We start from the raw sequence: 22,665 nt of genomic DNA, 5'->3' as shown, positions 1-22,665 counted from the left end.
TATCCTATTTTGCTTCATATTGTGTATAGGTTTAGCCAAATCATATAGAACAATTCCTTGTGTTGGTGATCAGTTAGATTTTTGATAATAGTTACAATTCATTTCAAGATTGACTTATTTGCTTAGCATTAGTGCAGACACTTACAGTAGATTTCATACACAAATTGCATCCTTTATTGTGTTTTAGCTGTTTGTTCACATGACAGAGGGATTTTGGTTGCCTGACAATGAAAGGTTTTTTAAAAAAAAGGGTCCCAGAGTGCAAAGTTTTAAAAACGGCACAGTTTCAGTCTCTGTGTATACTGTTAAAACAAGGTTCCTTCTTGAAACACTACACACATTGCTGTTCCACATCATGACCTTTATGACGCTTTTTGCATCACATGAAGAAAACTTTCAAACAAAGAAAAACATATTTTTCTCGTCTCAGGGCAAAATGAGGGCTGGATTCACGACCATTCAACACTACTACCATGTTTCTAATGATACACAGCTTCATGTAAATGGGTGAAGTATCCCTTTAAGCTCAGCAAAGGTTTGGTTTCACATCCTGCAGCCCTCTTGAGGAGATGCTTGAAAACAGCGCAGGAGAAGAAAAGAGGAAATCAAGAGGAAGCGCAAACCACAGGCATCTCTGTGGAAAGCCTTAACCTGCCTCTGACTTGATCCCCTCTACAATGGAGAGCTTTGATGGGCTGATGTGCTGACTTGTAATGAATATCACCGGCAACATCCTCACACTTCCTCCTATGCACCGCTGAAATGACACAAAGATTGTGTCAACATATGATTTGTAATATAAAGGCAGTCTGGAAGAAGTGTGTCTTTGCTGATGTGCACACATGGGGCATGCACTCTCAGATGGACAGCCAATATTTCAACGAAAAAAACATGTTTAAGACTTTAAAAACAACTTGAACACTTGTTACCATTTTTTTTTAGAAAGTTGTGATTAATGGAATAATTCACTACATTTTGCAAAATAATCCTCAGCTCCCTTCCTCCTCTCCTCTCCTCTCCTCTCCTCTTGTGATGCCTCTTTGAGGTATTTTCCAAACATTGAGGATGGCACAAGTGCTGCTCCTCATTATTCCAGACAGCTGGTTCTGCAGTAATAACCTCAGACCTCAGTGACCCGTCAGAGAGGGCCCCTTCTAAATTTGAGATCTTCATTGACACTTGGCATGTGCAGGTAACACCGAGGTCACTCCTTCATACCAGCAATTGTTACAATGCTTATGGGGCCTTTACAAGATCAAAGGGTCATAACAAAACCGTGGACACTCTGTCAGTTACAGTCTTACTTAGTTTGTTCATAAATGTGGCAATTTCCGTTGCCCTTAGTTAATTAAAGCTTCTGTAAGAGCTTTTCAGCTGGTTATGAAACAGAATGAAATGAATGCTGATAACCTACAATGAAAATCAGACCATCAGCACCAAGATTGACTATTAAATATCCCTATACTGCAATCATTTATGTATATCTTGCACTGTCCGACAAGATGCCGTTTAAAAGACCTGAAATGTTTTCTATAGAAAAGATTCACAGAAAATTAAATGTTTGTTAAGACAGCATGACGGTTTTTTTTGTTAGAGAATAATATGTATTACATTATCTTGTGTCAGATCAGCAAAATGACAAGTCCTAAATCAACACAAAAAGAAAGTCCTTCTTGTATTCCAAAAATATGTGTTGTTCAAAATTCATTTGCAAAGCTAAACCTCTTCCTCTTGTCTAAGTTGTTATAAATTAACAAATAAAAGCCCTGAAACATCTCAATTTTAAACACGCTAAAGGCGATTTCTAAAAAGCTTACAAAGTGTAATTAGTGAGTGTAAATCTTCTCGTCTTCTTGTCTTGTCTTTTTCGACATATAAATCAGAGGGAGGCTTTTTTGTCCTCTAACAAAAGCAACTTGTTCCGTGAGAGGCACAATTAAAGAGTTGGAGTCAGGAAGATTACACACAGGTGGCTTTATAGTCACCTCCAACTGACTCATGGAGTAGGCTATTCAACAGCTGGTAAAATTATCCACTACTGTCACAAAACATTCAAAAGCAATCTTCCCCTGTAATGCACCCACCTCTCTCCTGTTTCCCACTAGGTTACCTCTGCAGGGGTTATATAAAGGCAAAGGGAGATTGAAAATAGTTCTGACGTTTGGGCAATGTGAAAAAAAGCGCTCAGTCTGGCTGCTGTCAGAAAAGATAAAGCCACAACAGTCTTTAAAAGTCAGGAACATCAAGCGCAGTAGATTAACGTGCTGGAATTGGGTAATAACTTTAACACATGACATCTTACCACTTTCCATCACGTATGCAACTTCAAAGGGGGAAATATGGTATTTATTGATGGGCCCATAATTCAGTTCTCCTCTAAAGCAGGTCAGATTTCATTTGACAGGGCAGGGAGAATAGAAACCAGATGATACGAGGCCCCAACTCTGGCTGAGCTTTCACTTTAGGCCTTCAGGTTGCGGGGTTGAATCCTGATAGGGGAGAGCCGTCATCCTACCTGGATCATGGGGCAAAGAGAATAAAAACCCAATGGACAGCAATTTCCAACTTCCTTAATCGAATTGCTAAAGTGGATGTTGTAAAATACATTATCTATGTGAGGCCAGTTTCATAATGTCTGTATTCCTGCTTCCACCACTTTATTTATAGAATCTGAATACTGAAACCACACATTTAACCATTTATTTATTCAGTTTATCAACTGTCTATTTCAACAGATTTTTATAACTTTTAGCTATTTTATGTTTATTATCTCCTCCTTTAAACTTCTCAACAATTCAGCCACCTAGTTTCTCAGTTACTGTTAGCCAAGTACTTTATCTAAGCGCACTCACACCAGGCATAGTCGTAATACAAAACATGAAGGGCTTTATGTAACTATGTGTTTGGTTTACAAGACAGACGATTCGACGAAGAAAAAAAAAAGGGACACGCAGTCAAGTCCGCCTCTGCACTTCGGAGAACAACACGAAGACGTGCAAGCTTCTTCACTGACTTTGTGGTTTATTTTAAGTAATGTTGAACCATAATACTTAAAATAAAGGCTGTCCATAGTGTGTACTCGTGCTTAAGCTCTTGCTTGAAATGTACTATGCTGAAGCAAACCTCTTACAAACGTGCCAGCCCAAGGAAATGTACCGTGCTGCCTGGGAAGGGAACCCATAATATTTAGAGCTCCCCCTGTTGACTGACTGGTCGTCACACAAGTATACACTCAAAATGAATGTCAGATACATTTTCTTCAAACCCTGTTTTGTCATAATGGTTCGTTATATACAGTTTGTATTCTAGTCATCTCTTTGGAAAAGTTTTGTATGATGAGTTATTTTATGCTAAATGTTATAAAGAAGACATTTGAAAGGGTTGGTTTCCGTTCTATTTCTGCATCTCCTACACATGACATGAAACACGTGACTTCAGAGGAGGGCAACAGGCTTGTGTGAGCCACCCGCCCCATCTCACCCTGCAAACGCCAAAGGGATTTCCACAAAGCAAACACTGGTTAGCCTCGCTATTTAGTGTGGAGAGCCACCAGAGCCAACAAGTTCCCTTCCAGAAAATAGCTGTCTGCCCCTGATAGGGCACCAGCATGGATGAGAGTTTTAGTGTGTGTGTCTGTGTGTGTGTGTAATCCATATGATTCTGTGTTGGCCCAGATAGCTCAAGCAATGAATAAATTGCTGGCAGAGGTCCAACCTGGATGTGGTTTTGCCTTTTTACTGTAGATTTTATGCCAAAGGGGGGGATGGTGGTTTGACTATCAATTTCAGTGGCTGGAACTCTGCAATCTGAGAGCCTCTGTGATTCATCCATGCTACGCCTGCATGCTCGACTGGTGTTCATGTTTTCTCACAATAATCACCCTACAGATGGGAAAAAAAGTCACGTCTGTTGTTGACATTTCATCGCCTGCGGTCAGTTGTTCTATATTGTTGATGGCATCTGCGATCAGCTGCAAAATGTAAAAAGTGATAGAAGACAGAAATGAAATGAAAGCATGGCCAATTTCTTACTCTCTGCTACAGTTAGTCTTGTTCTGTAACTATTTTAAAAACAGCTGTTTGTAATGTACTTGCCATTTCTAAGCTTTCTGGTTTTAAACTTTTCCCACAGATTATTTCGATGGCGTGATGTCATGTCAAACATATTTCCAGTGCAGCTTTTGATGGGGTTTCATAGTTCAGAAATGTAACATCTGCAGTAAGTTTCAAGTTTACACTGTCTAACCAAGCTGAAGGGTTGTTCCTGAAATGTTGCGTTGATGGTCCACAAACACAGTTCACATATTATTGTTAGACACAGAAGTCAGTTATTTACCCAACATTTGTCCTCACATTATAATGTAACAACAACACGCACTAAGTGATGGACAGGACATGATGAGAGAGGCCCCAGTGTTCAAACTTAATATTGTTCATATTGTAGCAGCTCATCTTTCCAGTGGGCGTTAGGGCAATGAAACACTCAAAAACGCAGCATTTCAGAATGTGTCTGAACAAATCTTAAAGCTTATCTGAGAACACACATTGTAACTGACAGAATCAGTGTGAAGCTGTGAAGCTCACCTCACAGGTAACGAGGAGATCACATGGTTACTTGTGCTTCATTTGGGCACTGGGCTTAGAGCAAGCTTTGAAATGTGTTGGGGTTGAGGCCCACATAAACATTAGCTAGGAGACAGCCTTCCATTCGAACACCGAACAGGAGTACATATCTGATCCCAATGGGGAGCATTCTACCTATACAGGCTTATGGAGCCAGTCAATGAGCCTTTATTAACACAGGTAAGCCATTGTGCGCATTAAAGGAAATTGAGGACAAAATTGGTTGGACCAAAGTTGGATATCCCATGTGGTTACTACTACTACTGTAGTTCTGACTGGGGACTAACTGGGGTACAGGAAATATTGCTTTACATTAAACAGTACAAAAAGTTCACTCATGTCACTGTTACTTGTGCTCTACAATGGTAGAAGGGGAAAGGATTTAGGAAATGTTTAATTTTTTAAACAACAAAAGAAAAAAACTTAGTCAGTGACTAAAAACCTTCAAAGTGCACAGGGATTTGAATCAGCAAAGATATGTGTGATATCATCATCAACTCCTGAATAAATCAGGAAGTAGCTGATAGAGTTTTGAACATACTAACTTCTGGTCCACATCCACAACAAGACCTCGATGAATACCACATCTCTCATTTTAAAACTGGTAAAGACAAATAACAGAAATATAATGTTACAATAGTAATGTTTCGGTTCCTGTCTTTGCCTTGTGTGTGATGGTGTAAACCCTTGCAGTTATGAAGTTGGGTATTTTTCATGCAAGAACCAGCTTTTACATCTCTTAATATATGAGTAACCCCCAATGAAATGTCATTAGCTGCTCTGGGAAACAGTCATTCACGAGACATTCTCTGACCGCTCATTGGACAAATTGATATGGGGTGAATAAAAGCAAGTCCCACTCGTTCACATTTAGACGTACAGAGCTTCCCGTTAGTGTACGGGCCTCTTATTGTGAAGCTCAGCCATCTGTCTCTCAGCAGTTGGTCCTTGTTACCTGTTGTACTCTTTCAGACTCTGGTCATTCACCAATGCCAGCAGCTCCTTTCACCATCTCACTCCGTGGAGAGTTCTCAAAGACAATTTCTCACAGAAAGACGGATCCAAGTGTCTTAGACTTCGACAAAAACCAGAGAAGGAAGCGTTTCTATGCTGCTTGTTTGAATTCTTGAGAAGTTATTCAAAAATAAATCCTATCCAGGATGATGTATGTCTGATGTGTATAACTTAAATAAATGGAAAAATATAAAAGCCCTCTCAGATTTTAAATGTAAGCCACGTTACTGTCAGAGCCTTTGGCGATGGGCGAGGTGGAGATTGAAAGCGATGGGGGACAGATGCTTCTACTTAGAGCATGAGAGGGGCGGGGGTTTGCCCGTGGCCCCTGCTCAGATGAGATGCTAAGTTTACGTTGCAACAGTCTGCAACAGTCTTAGAAGTCAGTTGGATGTCCAGACCCTCGCCATATGGAGTTAGTTAGGAGCAGAGCAGCGAGCCTCGGGCACTCGCTGTCTCCATACAGGACCAGCAGCAAGCAGTCGCCTCACTGAGACATTTTCCAATCGCTGCAGGCAGCATAAAGCTTCAAAGATTACAGTCAAAGTTTATGTTTTTTGGACATAAGAACAAAAAGCTGGCATCCAATAATGATGAAAGGACTACTGGGAAGGTATTCACCTTCAGGAAAATTACAGTGCAATGAAAATAGGATTAAGGCTAATGTTCTTTGTTCAATTTGTAAAAAAAAAAGTTTGTACGGTGTGGACAATTATCTAACTTAACAATATGTTATATAGATACAAAGTTGGTAGTGTTTTTTCAAATCAGTCACTTTCTTAAATTGTTAAAGTTTTTATCTTTAAATCCAACAAATCATCTGGCAAAATATTAACTTATGACATACAAATTCCTACGGAGGAACGACTTAATCAATGGTTTAATGAACATCTGTCTGTCCTCAGAACTGTTTTTTTATTTAGGTAAATTCAAGAGGCATTTTTCCAGAAGTGAGCAGCTGTTTGTGTGACTTACATTCTTTCTAATGACCCTTCGTTAACTTTGCACCTAATGCGCTCGTTATCATTGAATAACAGGAAGTTAATTTTCCTGTTCCTAAACTACCCAACCTTTTCTGACCAATGACCTTTCAGAATAAGAGGTCAGGAGCCAATTATAAGCAAGCTGCTAATAGCACTTTAGTGAGTCCAGATGTTGTTAGCCTCTATTAGTTAAACTCACTGCACAAAGTAAATGAGCAATAGATTGTCTGACTTAATCATTTCAATCTGTGTCATGTTCATATCATATATATATATATATATATATATATATATATATATATATATATATATATATATAATATTTATTTATATCGTTAACCACAGGTATATTTGTATTTTTGAAAGGTTTGTTGCAGTGCATTCAGTGGTCTCAGTTTTAAAAAGTTTAACTTTTGGAACATCACCCGGCTTGTCAATGTCATTGCTCGCTTACTGACCAATCTGAATCAAAAAACTTCTGATATCAGCTTTGTCAGCATTAACGATGGAGGAGCAACTAACTTGACTCATGTTTTCCAGGGGTACAATTTCCAGGTCTTGAGCTGCTGCTTATTGGCGGACACAATTCCTTTGAATTATTTTGTCTCGGCTCACTTTGAATAAAAGCAAAGACACACACAGAGCTCTCTAAAACACACCTATGGTAACTATCCAGGGAAGTAGAAGTTAACTTTAGTAACCTAGCAACAATTTGCACTGGTAAGAAAAGTTTTAAAACTGAGGTTGGAAATGCTGTTCATGGCCACAGGCAAGGTCAACTGCTTCATGTTCGTGTGATTACTGTCTGTTAGAGCATGACTTTATTTTTTTGTAATGTTTTTTATAGATCGTAAAATCTATCTGAGAAGCTATGTACCTATCATTTATAAAAAAAAAGAAAAAAAAGAAAAGAAAACAGACTACTACTTCTTTGTTCTTCCTATCTAGCCCCGTTTCCACCAAAGGGTCTGGTATGGATCAGTACGGTTTGGTACGGTTTGGTACGGTTTGGTTTGGTCAAACCTGATCCTGTTTGCATTTCCAAAGCCAACAGTGCCTTATTTTGTAGGCAGCCTAAGCTGCCTGCAAAACAGTAAACAAAGATCAACGTCCAGCAAATCATCCACTTTGTCATTGCAGTTCCCTTATATGCATTTAGCAGCAGTGGTGCGCCACTCCTGAAATACGACTGCTGCTGTTGATTTTCTTTTTTTTTTTTTTCACGAGAGTATTTTTTTAATTTTATTTTACTATATTGATCCCTAAGGGGAAATGATGTGTTTGGTAACCATGCAATACACAGGCATATTCATGCACAATGGACATGCATTGACGGGATTCAGTGCCTTGCTCAAGGGCACTCCGGCAGTGCTCCAGAAGTGATCTGGCACCTCTCCAGCAACAAGACAAAGTTCCATAATTAGTCCATACCAGGACTTGAACCGGCAACCCTCTGATTCCAAATCCAAGTCTATACGGACTGAGCTACTTCTGCCCCTCTGCCTTCTCCACAAATTAACCACCTCTGAATCAATCGATCGTGTTTTTAAACATGGCGGTTTGTGTTTGTCTTTTAATGCCGCTGTCATAAGGGACCACTATTTTTTTATTTATTTAACCTTTATTCAACTAGATTGGTCCCATTGAGATTAAAAACCTATTTTCCAAGGGAGACCTGGCCAAAACAGGCAGCAGCAAAAAAAAAAACTTACAGAAGGAGACACAAAGAGATACAAAAGTACCGTTCACAAAAGCACAGCACTGTGGATTAAAATAGAGCCACCAAAATAGACCAATCAATGGACCGCAGTGTTTAGCTCCATCTTTTAAGGTCGGATCGATATTCTTGGCACCACAACAGAAGGGTCCCACAAAGTAGGACGTACGGGTTGTTAATTTGGCGATCTTTGCCGGCTTTAGTCTATGGAAACACCACAAAATGAGTGCCGTACCAAGACAAACTGAATTGAACCGCTTGGTTGAAACGGGGCTTTGTAATCCCTATGTTTAATCCTACATTCTCATATTTAGCTCAAGATCCAAAAAGAAAAACATGCAACTCAGCACATTTGCCCAAATAAAAGGGGCCAAATGTGTATTTGTTTACTTTCCAGTACTGTAGTGACATCTCTATCTTCATGTACACCATGTGTTGTTGTTATGCTTGTGTTGTTGAAAGCTTGGAGGGAGTACACTTCACTGTCTGACACAGAATGTCGAAACAGTTTCTTTCAAGCTGAGTAGAAAGAAAAATGATAAAATGACAGTCTGTCTCGCTCCTGTCTAAACAAACATTACACATTCAAGTTTGTATAGTTTAACATTAAAAAGTTGACGTGGCTGCAGACACATCCATTCTGGGCTGAAGGGTTGACATTTTCGTCATCATTTGGACACATAAGAGACGCATTTTACTGTGATTCAGTAAGTTCTGTAATAACTCCTCTGTGGTGTCTGGAAAGAGTCAAACGAGGTTGTAATTCACAGCTACAGTTACAGCTGAACATCAGAGTTTATAAATTCTCTCATTGCATGATCTACTGATCTCCAGTGGTTAAAAAAAAAGGATTACACTAAAAACACTTTTGTATGTTTGTCATGATGGAGATTTGGTTCTTGCTACAGAGCTGTTTCTGGGGTTTGGTTTCTGAGGGAAGTCTATGAACAATTTATGTGCCTTTTTGTTTGTTTACTGTGGTTTGCCGATCATAAAAATAAAGTCAGCTGAAGAAATCCCTCTTGCTTATGTTCCTTCCCCCTCTCTCTCTCTCTCTCTCTCTCTCTCTCTCTCTCTCTCTCTCTCTCTTTCTCTCCCTCTGTTTTTTTCTCTCAAACTCTCTTGGCAGGCTGTCAAACGCTCCCAGCCATTTGGACCGTCACACCCACCCTTGGCCAGAGCTGAAATTAATTGCTGACTAAAAAAGTGCCTAGCAACTCCTTCGCTGTGCACCAAAAACACATCAACAGGTTTTCACATGTAATATCAGGCGGGATGCTCCTCTGAATTATAAGAGCTGACACCACTAAATGATAAACCTCCTGAGGAATTTACATGACATCACTTAAACTAAAGGTACAATGGCTCTATGATGTACTGTCAGAGAATGGAAAAGTAACATTTTGGGCTGAAAGTGCACCAACCAGAAGAAGAAACAGAGGAAATTCAAAAACAAAAAAAGAAGAAAGGTGAATTGCGTGTGTGTGTGGGTTTAGACCAGAGATTTGTGACACTGCACCACAGTGATAATCCACCAGATTATCATTTCCTTTCATTTTTGGCAGCATGTTCAGTGCAAATATTACATCCACTGATATTATAATGATTCCCAATGCCTTAGTTCCCCATCAAATACAAAATGTATGATCAAGCAAACCAATGTTTTTTGTTGGGGGAATTTCATCATTTCTGTTTGTGGTACAAAGAGACAATGTTTAGTAGACAACGCTGGGTCAATGAAGTGAATGTTAGCAATTCTTCATATGGAAGAAACTTTAAAAAAAAACACCCACAGTCAGTAGTCTTCTTAGTGCAGTTTGTGTATAGAAAAACTCACTTATGCTACTTGTTTAAGAGACTACTGAAGAGACGTCTCTTTTTTCTACGGTGGCTGACAAGGGCAACTGTACTAAATCATTCCAAATCACTTTCTCCAGTAGTAATTCAAAAAATCACAGCCGTTATTCAGAGCAATATCCAGCAACATTTTACTTTTCTGACACCTGCATTATATCGTCAAACCTTTTCTTTTATCCGTAAAGTTGTTTCACAGCTTGTAATAATTCCCTGGTTATTTCCCTTCAAACTAAAGGACTTTTGCTTTAATCTAAACATTCTTTAACAGTTGAGGCATTAAGTGTGTTCAGGTCTTAAGCATTGACATCCTTGTTCACATGCCATGTCCCCTGCAGTCTTCTCAGTGCACAGGAATGTTCACCATAGGAAATTGAAAACGGACTCATACAAGTCCATGCTGCGGATATTAAAATAATGAGGAGGCCTGGATTGAAAACCTGAAGGAGTTTTGTCTGAGACATTTTATTAACCTGCGTCTTTGGTCGCTTATGAAGTGCAGCTGGCAAACTGTCCCCGAGGCCAAACATGTCTGAAATGGACCATGACGACCCTCTCAGACTGAGTTTGTTTTTTAAACCACATTTTGGCCTCTCAACACACTCTATTCTCATTATGTAGCAGTGTGGCTTTAATGTTGTTGAACAATATGAACCACATTTCTAGGCGCATATAAAAAACTTTCATCTCTGATCTTTGTTCCAAAATCAGTTCAGTAAAATGCAGAGGGTAGAAATTCCTTCAGTGATTTCTGTGCTTCTATGTTTCCCCTTAAAAGACAACATGCATGTCATGACAGTCTTTCCTTATCTTTCCCATCTGGTGCTGGTACTATCTTCCACTTCTGGCAAAGAATGTCTGCTGCTGTGTCAGGGTGTGCAGGCGGAGGCTGCAGGAACGAGCAAACAAGCAGAAAAATGAGCCGACATGAAACAGAGAGGACTTCCAACCACCTCAGGGCTCAGGTTCCAAAGAAAAAGTCAGCTACTTTTATATGATGTTTGCTTTGCAGGGATGTCACTTGGCCCACACATTTCTGTGCATCTAATTGTAAGACGAAACATGTCATTTTTAATTTCAAGTAGCTGGTTCCTTAAAAAAGTATATAATATTTGAAAAAGGCTGACTATGTTAAATTAACAATGTGCAACTTATTGATCCAGTAGATGTCGCCCTTGTCACCAGCACTAAACCAAAACAAACTGCTGTGTGGCCACACCTCCATTATTCTGCCTCCGCTCTCCTCCAGCAGCATTCCTCAAACCCTGCTCCCCTTGTGTTCGCAGGAAGGCGTTATGAATTAAAACGCACCGCAATGAAGTATTAAAGACAAACGGCTGACAAAATGTTCCTTTGCTCAATCTGCAATTGCCTGTGGCCTTCATTGACGTGTTAGCTAGCCAATGTTAGCACACGTTGGTTAACTCATCGTTCAACTCACATTGCACATAATGCGACACGGAGTGACCGTGATGTGAAAATGCTTCACTTTTAGGTTTGTTGGAGCAGTAAGACATAGGACATTCTTAAGTTTCTTTGAAACTTTGAAGTGGTGTGTATTTCTTTCAGGACTTGGAATACTGTCAAGTTAAACTGGGCAGTGTTTCAACTTTTTTAAGCTGTGTTTCAACAAAACTTTTTTTTTTTTTTACAATTTATTTTTGTGACACAAGCCTAACGTGAATCAAAGTTTCTTGTGTTTGTGATATGAAACATAAACTGCAAAAAGACTGTGTATGCAACAATCTACCATGCAGCTATCAAACTTAAAAAAACTCCAAAAAACAAGTAACACTCCCCTTGCAGAACAAAAGGTTTTGCAAAGAACACCAGCACTTTAAGGCGTTCAATTACTTGACTCATGGCGCTTTAGCTTCAGAGTGTGCACCCCATGTACTGAGGCTGGAGTTCAACCGCCCAGGTTCGACTCTGACTCACACTGCAGTTTACCCTCTATGCCTTCTCTTAGTGTCTCTTCAGCAAGGCCAACATGCTCCAAAAATAATCTTTAAAAATCTTAACTTGATGTACTCTCTCTCTCCACAGTTGCTATGACATCAGGCAATATGTATAGGCACATTTCTTGTGACAAAAGAGCAATGAACGAATTAAAAACAAGTGCATGTCTTACAGGGATGTCATCTTCAGCCTTAGGCCTGAGCTGACCCCCAGCTGCTCTAATTGTGTGTTCATTAAAATTGCTTGGTTGCTAAAGGCCTGATTGTGGCTCTGATAGTTCAGGGTAGCACCCAGGGAGAAGCATTCTGCTCTAGGGTATCATGGGCGAAGATTTTATCTGTGGCCCCATTCATGGGGAAATTTTTCTGTCCGTTTGGCAAAGGACAGCTCTCTCAACGGGCCAAGCCAGAAGATAAGAGAGATGACTATGGGCATGAGGCGAGCTAATGGGAGGGAGATTTCCCATGGCTGGTCAAACCATTCACAGCTGGCTGTGTGTGTAAAAACACTACAAAGAACAAAACACATTACTTACTTCCAACATCTCAGGTCACGATCAGGATCTGATTCACAATTTTTACTTTTTTTGTAAAAATAAATTATAGCTCTGTGCTACAAAAAAACAGCATGTAGCATTATTTTTCCTACAAATCTGGTTTGAATTAAATATTATTTTCTGTTCTGCTGTAGTTAGTCAATGCTATTTACAACTCCAAAGTTTCACACTGAGCTAGGAAAAATAAATAAATAATAATTGGGGAGAATGCAAATGAGTTTTTATGCCTAATTTCCATAAAGAAAAAATTCAAAGTCATGCGAAGCAGAACTACTTGTTTTGGTTGTGGTTGCTCTTGTTATGTGAGACATGTAGTAATCACAATCCAAAACAAGGCAGAAAACATCATCCCCTTATTCAAATTGAGTTAAATTTGTTTTAAATCCATCGAAAACAGCTCCATAAATAGCCATACTGTACTTTCAAAATGACAGTTCAAGATGCACTTAACTATCTGTATATTTTTTTTACCAGTTTCTTTTGGATCCCTGCTGAGAGTCATTTAAGTTAATGAGTGTGGTCATGTGAGTTTTCATAAAAATGGAAAACATATTCTAATTGATAATAAAAATGACTTGATGTGTGTATCATCGCTGCAGGTGAATTTTCTGTGCCACAAGAAAAGATTTACCCTGAATACTGTGTAATTGTAAATTTGTAATCATCTCTCACAGCGATACGGTTACACATCTAAGTCAAAAGAAACCAAACATGCAATTAAAATTAAAATGCTAATTAAGAAAGATTTAGTGTGGAAAAAAATCACACACACACTCACACATACTCCTTCTCTCATAGACCCAACCAAAGCCACCGCCGGAAAGCCTGCGGTCTGCGAGAGAAAAAATGTCCATAAACACGAGTGTGGGTTTGCCTTGGCTCGAACTTGTTACTGTGTCTCTCTTCAGTGGGTGTGTAAATCTTTTCTGCCTGGTGTGCTGAGAATCTGTGTATCGCCTTAAGCACTGCTCAATGCCAACAGATTTTTTTTCCCTTCCTCGACGACTCTGCGGCGCACAATCGTTTCGATGTTTCCCGTCAGTGTCAGCGGCGAGGCCTTGGGCCAACACAGAGATGGAATATGGAGTCATTTGCCAGTCAGCCTAACGGCCCCAGCTATTTCCTGTGGCGCAGAGCTGTGTGATGGGATTGGTCTCCACTCCTTTCTTCACTGTGAGAATCTCTCTGTGCTGCATCAGAATTCATATGAGGAGATTAATGCACAAGTGTCCTCTGTTTTCACTTAACTCTGCTCTTTTCTCCCTCCAGTTTCACCTCTTTCCTGTCTTTCTCCGCCTGTCCGGGATGACTTACATATTTTGGCCTCACAAAATGAATTCTAAGTGGGTTTGAAGCTGCGGTTAATCAGCGGTATATCTTTTTTTTTGACCAGTGTTAATTTTGTGGCACAAATCTGACCACAGTGAGGTCCGTTTATATAAAATAATATTAGGACAGGCCAGGTTTTAAGACTCTTTTAGCCAAAGAAACCAGAGGAGTAATCCAAGCTGGGCCGATGGAACACACATTTCTGCATTGGTTATGTGGGGACACCACCACAAGAAACACAGTGACCCATCTGGGTTTCTGACCAGCAGTTACACACACCAGCTGACATCAAACAAGTGTAGTTTCCAAATCAACACTAACTGCCATACAGAAGGCTAACATAACAGATTTCCATTGATCTTAGAATTATTCAAGACGTCTGTCTCAACACAATGAATAAACACAAAAAACAAACAACAAATTTTAGTTCCCTGTTTTCCTCTTGGTCAGTCATTATCTACAAATAGGAAGCATTTCAGTTGTTTTTCAAAGTTGTGCTACACATAAAAAATCTACATCATGTAGCTTGTAAGAGACTGTCCTCACAGCATCAGTGTCTTTTTGATATGGTATTGTTTTTCGTAATTATTTATTTTTCTACCTATCGTTCCTTATATGCACAAAACATAAAGAACTAAAGACAGAAAACAATTACAAAAGGAGAAGTAACAACAACTTTGACTGTTTAAAAAGACTTGAGGATATAAAAATACATCCTGTAAAGAGAAGTTATGACCCCGCAACTTTCTCCTACATTAAAAAAAAAAAAAAAACTGTTGGCCACAATAGGGCAATACGGTATGTTCATTTGGAAACTATGATCTCCGACAGGCTTAAGGGACGTTTCAGATGCTGTTTGGCTTTTAGAAAAGTACTTCAGCTCAAACAAACTGTTGCTGTTCACTTTTTTACACTATCCTATATTTTACTGTATTAACTTAAGAAACCATATGCATTTTTATGACCTATAGCTATCCTTACCAATAATTGTTATTGTTAGTATTTCCATTTTTATATTTAATAACAGTTTCCATCAGCTATATAGCCATTTATTTAAGGACAAACACCAGTATTTTCATTTGCCAAGGATGTTTTTATACATTTTTAAAGAAAACGTTCATCTTTTTTAAGTGTTGGCTTTAATTTTTATTCTTCATGTTAGCAACAAACAAAGCTTACACACCGGAGTTTGTATTTCAGTGTTGTACTGAAACAGGTTCATGCTTCCAAATTGTCTGCAGGCTTTCTTGCTTTTAAAAAAAACCCCTCCATTTTGACCTGCAGGAAAGCCTTTTCTCTATAAATAAACAGATTTAGATAATTACATATCATCTACAGTCAAGTTTCCAGTTTAAAGTGTTTCGCAAACAAAGAGCTCTACAGGGATCCTCCATCTTCAGCGTTGCTTTCATTCAAGCTACATGAAGAGAAGAAGTTTACTTTGGCTGCTGTTGAGCAGAGTTCAGTCAAGCAGGGATTTAAAGGAGATCAGAAGGTTTCCCATTGTGGTCACTTGGTTTGATTGGACTTAATTCCCCTGACACACTTCTCCTTTGTTGATTAACAGTGAGTGACAGAGAGCAAACAAAGCTGCTCATTAGATAATAGTGACTGCTGAGTGAAGGCATTTACATGAATTTAATCCACATTATGCTGCATTTACAGGCTCAGATCTGATGCTGCACTAAGATTCCCGTGTTCCAAGTTATCAATCGTTTCCAAAGGACTGCAAACACAAGAACAAAATTAGTGCATGCATGAAAAGATAAATAAAGCAACAAAAGGTGTTATCGAAGAGGAGCTAAGATCAAGTAAGCAGAGGGTTAGAAAGTGAGATGTGTGCCTGTGCCCTTTGCTCCTGGTATTGTCTTTTGTTTGTTTAACAGCATCAGATCCTGGAAGCTCTTTAAGGTGTTAAAGAGGGTGGGCGGGCAGAGTGTCAAAGGGATGTCCCTCTTCCTTGAAACAAAAGGTTGTATTTGTTTTGGAGGTTTTAGATAACATGCACGCAGATAGTTTGTAAAAGTAGCAAATATTTCGAAATATTTTTAGAGTTATTTTAAGAGTTCTCTACTATTGCCTGGGGGAAAAACATTTCAAAACACTTCAGAGTGCTGTATAATGTTGAGTAGAAATCAATAAATAAAAAGATGCTACCTTGCAGCAGATATAATGTTTCTGTTCATCGTCTTTGCTTAGAAGCCTAGCAAACAATCATTTGCCCATTTTTACTGACACAAACTAGCATAGAAACCACAGCGACTGTCATGAGATTCTACAATAAGATATTTGAAGTCATTGTGTTGCTTCATGAAAATGTGATGTCACCAATGGTTTAAAAATCAAGACACGCATATACGAACACATTGAAATCTTGATCTCAATGGGTTAATAACCTGGTTAAATAAAGTTAAACAAAAAATAAAATACTAATATTAATGGGTTGATAAACATTTTATCAAGGATCTGGAGTATATAAAACATCCATGTGTGACTAAAATACAACCTATGTTGAACTTCATGAACATGGGAATGTTGATGGCACATTTAGAAGATTGGAACAACTCTCTGTCCGAAGTATAACGATTGTGATTAACTTTTTCATCACACAGTCTTTGCAGCCTGAAAAGACATTCAGATCATTCATGACACAAATGTCTCCATTTAAAGATGCTCCTGTTTGGTTTTAGGGAAGCTGTGATGACAACATAAACTCTGCGAATGGGCTCAGTAATTTAACTTTTGGTAAACTGCAATTTGACAACGCTGAGGGTAGAAGAAAATTTATGAAGGAGGAAGTCTGCAATGACAAACTGAGGGTAGATCTGTCAAACTCAGTTCCACTTCCCCTCCATGTCATCAGAACACAAACGGAGTCCTGACACACAAAGATCAACACCACGAAGGGTTTTGTTACAACCAAATGGCGGCTGCACACCTCATCTCAAAGCAAACGCAGCATGTCTCCACCTTCCATCAACAGACAGAGTGAAGAACCGAGCACCAAGCAGAACAGCTGAGAGCTGCCAGCTGCCTCATCCACACTCACACAGTAGGAAAGAATTTAAATATGCCCTGCAAAGAATGTCTCAGATCCATTAAACTGAAGAAACACTAGATTAGAGAGAAATATTGTCCCCATTAGCTCTGGTTTAGCATCATCAAGTGTGAAATAGTGTGGATCCAGTCTCACTGAGATGTTAAAAAGGGCTGCAATCACTGATTACTTTAAATGAAAGATTTATCTCCTAATTATTTTCGTTAGTTTTTCTTTTAATTTCAAAGTGAAGTGGCTTTTTTGCAGTTTGACTGTCATCAGTTTGACTGTTCTAAGAAAACAGGTTGAGATTAAAAATAAAATACTACCGACACATGCACAGGATTATATCGGCAAAAACATAAGACCTATCACGTTTCCCACAGGAGGCGCCAAAAACTGAAGCATTAAGTATTACAAATGCTCAGACTCACATAAGTTGACCCGGAACCTGCTGTTATTGTGGCGTAAAACAAGAGTTGTAAAAGTGTTGAAAAAATATGCAGATACATTTTCTATCACACAAACAACAGATTTATTTTCTCAGACATAGTGTTAACAGCCTGGGATACATTTATACAATTTAGAGCATCAAAAATGGCAAAGAAAAAAACAGCATATTGAGAGATGGAAATTCAATATGGAAAAGTTTTATGAGGCAAGAGATGTAGCCGAAACATGCGCAGTATATTTTAAAACAGAATACTCTAGAAGTATCAGCATTAAGTGTATTTTTACAGCACCATTAAGTTATGTTCTGTAGCTCAGGTGGAAAAAAGGTTTTGAGCTGATGGGTGTACACAGGTATCTCATTAGGATTTTTCTTCGGCTGGTTAACCACCACTAAAGGTACACAGCTTGGCTTCCCGCCTGCTAAAGAAGTACTAATGTCAAGATTAAACATTGTGGTTTTCCCCCCAAAACGAAGCCAGAGCACGTACACACACAAACACATCAAACGGATCAGTTGCTGAACTGGCACTATAATGCTCTGCAATTAGTTTGTGTTTTGTTTGAAGATGATCTATGTGCCCGAGGCTTTTTTAGCAACATGATGCACAAACCTCATTTTACAATCCCTTCTTTTGGCTGCAGCCCTCATCGTCAACTGTGCCACAGTGTCTCATCAAACTAGACATTTTTTTAATTTTATTACAATTCATAGATACTGTTTTCCAATGTGCTGCTGGTTTAGACTTAAGAAGCCCATTAACTTACCACACGTCTCTCTGAAAGCCAAAGGATCATTTTTTCAAGATACAGAGTACAGTAAGCCTCATCCATTGTCTTTAATTAACTGTAAGATGTAGTGAGAAAAAAACCTGCTGATTTATAGGGATGAAATGCAATGACAGATTAATGATGGCAGCTTGCCTCAGTGGCTGGTATGTAAGACACGTAAAAAAAAACAAAGAATGCAGGAGAGGTGTTAAAACCAAACCTCACACAAAGCTTATGCAAGTTTTTTGGGCACTTCAGCATTGGCTTCATTTTCAACTTGAAATGTCTCTGTTTGAGTACATTAACTGTCAGGCTAACTGAGCTAACCTGGCTAGCAGCAGCCACACTCACCAGAAACAGATAGGCCCATACTCCAGCTTTAACAGGTCTGTTATACACACTGAAGAAGAGCGCCTGCCTAAAATGTCCATGTGGCAATAAAACTTTGGAGTACTGTCATCATTGTTTTTTAATGTTTAGAAACTGATTCTGGATTCAGCACCAAGTTATGGAGTTGAGTCTATTTTTCCTGAAAACAGGTTGTAGTTGTTTTAACCTTTTTCACCTCATTAAGACTTTGAATGTAAAAATAATTCCTATTTTTAGAAACGTACCTGATGTTTATAGTATTAGTAAATTATCACAGTCCTGCCTGGTAACATTGCAAATATAGCTTTGAAATAAATTGACTCTTCTGCTTTAACCAGCTTATTAAAATCCCAGTCGAAAAAGTTAATTTCAAACAAAAAAACAGCCAATACTGCTGTTGAAAATACTGAGCAAATGGACAGGATGTGGTAAGCTAAAATTGAAGAAATAACCATTGGGTTTGAATTGTACCCCAGTCCTGACATCAGATCTGCTGCAAAGAGACAAAGCCACCTGTCTGAGAGGCCCACAGGGAGGCTGAAGGCCAGATCTCCTGCAACATGTCAGATTCTTTGATTAACATTCCTGACCTGGACTCATTTAGTGGCTCTGTCAACAGGAGGAGACAGACGGCCCACAGACAGAATCATTGGATGGAACTCTGACTGTGTCCTTCATCACTGCCTATAATGAGACAGGTGAGAGGAGGAGTTAAACCTGGGAGTTTTTCTATACTACCCCCTCCTCTCTGCGACGTAGAGAAGTAAAGATTGTGAGCAAAATAAAGGAAAAGAAAGAAAGAAAGTGTGTGGGTGTCAAAAACAGAGAGAAAGTCTGGTGGTGGTGATTGGGAGCTGTGTCCTTTGCAAAGGGACTTTTTGTTTTAAAGTAAAAAGCGAGATTTTTTTTTCTTCTTTTCAAGGACTCCTGGTTAGTAAATCCTGTGAAAGCAACAGCTGTTGTTTCCTTTTCTCCAAACAAAGGCCAAGGACCCAGTGGAAGCTGATACGCCATTCAGGGGCGGTTGTAAAATGAAACGGGCGCACAGGAATGAGTCAGTTCTTCTCTAAGCTGTGACAATTTGTCGCTTCAGGCAAAGAAAGTCCAACTAGAAGAGAATATATTATGTCGCCCCTTTTAGTTTCAACTTGGAAGCAGGAAAAAAACCTACAAAAGCGCATGTGCATCATCAGACACTAATAAGATTCATTTATTCCTCTTGGCTGCCAGTGAGGAGGTCACAAACATCAAGAAAAGCACAGAAATGGATCCATAAGACTTTCTTAAGTCTTGTTTTGCTTGCACTTGACGGCTATAATCGTCTAAAGGGAGGGGTGTGTATTTTTCCACACCAGAATATGCCATTTTCATTTCGCACATAAACACTATTCTTGGTGTTTGGTTTTACAAATCTGGAAATGATTACTTGGTTTATAAATCTTACAACATTATTCCCCTCACGGTTTAGTGCTTGATCATTTAAAATTGTAAGACATCTATCTTTACAGTATGAGTGATGTAATCCCTTCGCCTGCTGCCTGTGGGTCAGACACTAATCTAAATATTGACTTCCTTCTCTCTGCAAATCCAGTTTCAGGGGTTTCTGCTTGACTGTGGTAATGAATTATCTCAGGGCTTAAGGTTGGACAGAAGTCCATAACTCTTGTTGCTGTGTTGTTATCTCCGACTCCACCAGCTAGATCAATTTCGTCAGCACACCACAAACTCGGCAAGTGTTGCAATCGCCATGTTTGTTGGAGATGACCACAGAAAAACAGACAACAGAAAGATACATTTATGTCTCTACCGTGGGAATAAACACAAAATATGGCCTCTTTTTCTGTTAATTATGAGAGGGAAAGAGGGAAGCGTTTACATTTCTCTGGAGGTCTTTCAGGACCCCCTTATCAACTTATCTGAAACAGACTCGGCCTGGCATTTTATAAACAAGATTTTATTACATAACTGCTTTGGATCCGATCCCTTTCAAAAAGGAAATTGATTATGTCCATGGCTGCTGTGTAAATATATGTATGCAGACATTTTAATGAATAGTTAACATTTTTTAAATGTCTACAGTATATGCCTGCTTGGGTAAAGAAGATTAATTCTACATTCAAGTCTGTTTGTTAAAAAAAAAAAAACAGCAGCCAGAAGACTGTTAGCCTAGCTTAGCATAAAGATTTTAAATGAGTAAACAGCTTATCTTTCAAATATCCATACCAGTTCCTCGAAAGCTTACTTAAGTCTAAAATGGCAAGGGGTCATAACCTGTGGAAAAAGCACAACTTGACATGGTTTTCAATAGTGTGCTTTTTCTTCAATGTCTATAACCTTTGGACAGAGTCAGTATCTTTCCAGTATGTATGCTAAGCTAAACCAAAAAAAAATCCAGATTCAATTTTAATGGAATAAGAAGAGTATTATAATGGTATTTCAAATAAAAGTAGTCTTTAAATTGTAAGACTGTACCTTACAAAGAACACTGCCACCGCATTTATCTTTCTGTCCTTCAATCGTGTCGTCGTGCAGAGTGTGTGTCTCTGTATGTGTGTGCGTGTGTGTGTGTGTGTGTGCGTGTGTGTGTGTGTTGTGGACTTGCGGTCATGTCTTGAGGGGAATTGGGGGCTGAGTGAAGGCAGCTGGCTCCAAAGGTTTACCTGTCTGACTGCCTCCAGCCCTGAAATGTCTGCTGCTGTCTGTGTGATCCACTCCAGGGGCCTCAGTCCTGCAAAGACTATAATCCGATCAAAACATTAATAGTCTTTTAAAATTCATGCCAATTTCATCATTTCTAATCTTTTTCTAGAGACTGAATATGAATTCAAGCATTTAAGCATAAAACTATACTAACCAGCCCAGTGCAAAATGCTCAGTGTCAGCAGGAAAATACAGCACAGCAAAACTGTTAGCTTAGCTTAGCGTAAAAATTAAACCGAAGCTATAACTGCAAGTTACTGGAGGCTGCGTTAAAGCTTAAACACAACACAATAATTGTGTGTTGTTGGCAGCTGGCATGATGAGCCACCATGAAAGACACAAAATGTTGGTCATTGCCAAGGAAGCAGCAGCTGTTACGTCAAAGACCGCTGCGTAAGCTGCTACTGAAAGCTGCCGTACTGTTGCTGTATACGCTGTTTTCATAAAAACATCATGTAAATCATACTTAGATACACCGAGTTTATTTTCAACGGGGGGTAGCAGAGAGAACTCCCATTCTGTTGTTGCTTCTGTGTGGAAAGTTACAAAATCAACCAAGAACCACCAGCAGTGAACATAAATCATGCTCACACTAAAACAAAATTTAAAAACTTTAACAGCTTATTGTTGACATTGTCCCAATACAGTGAGCTGCTTTTTACTTTAACCAGCACTAAAATAGAGGCATGTGAAGCCAGTTTCCTTCATTATGTCTCAAATTCTCCCTCATTCTTTCTGTGTTGCTTTCTGTCTCACTTTTGCTGACACAAACACTCCCATTTTCATGCCAACATTTTGGCCTGTTCACTTTCACTCTTGCTACTCCTCCAAATCCCTCCCCCCTAAACACACACACACACACACACACACACACACACGCGCACACACTCACACACAAAACTTCTCTGTTACTTGCTCCAGACATTACTAACTCCCTGTACGCTCCGCCTTCCTGTGCAGTGTCTCTAACATGACATATGAGCAGCTCAGAAAAAGACTTGCTCAGCTTTCCATCTTTACTAGGGAGCTGCTAAGCTGGATTTCCATGTGAGAGGGGGGGGACTGGCCTAAATTTGATCCAGGAGAGGAGCAGTGAATAGTTTGGGATTTTTACTGTATTATTTTAGCCTAAAATGACTATCCTGTGCCTAATAGTCATTCTCACCAATGACTATAAGTCATTATTTCTCACCAATATCACACAATGTTTTGCACATTTTAAACAAGCATTCCAGCTGTTAGACTAGCAACTTAAAACTGTTGATATATTGCTAAATGAGCACACACATTTCATTCCACCACTT

This window comes from Symphodus melops (assembly GCF_947650265.1).
Source record: "Symphodus melops genome assembly, chromosome: 1".
Classification (NCBI taxonomy): Eukaryota; Metazoa; Chordata; class Actinopteri; order Labriformes; family Labridae; genus Symphodus; species Symphodus melops.
The sequence above is the reverse complement of the archived record's forward strand: the minus strand, read 5'-3'. Positions refer to the sequence as shown.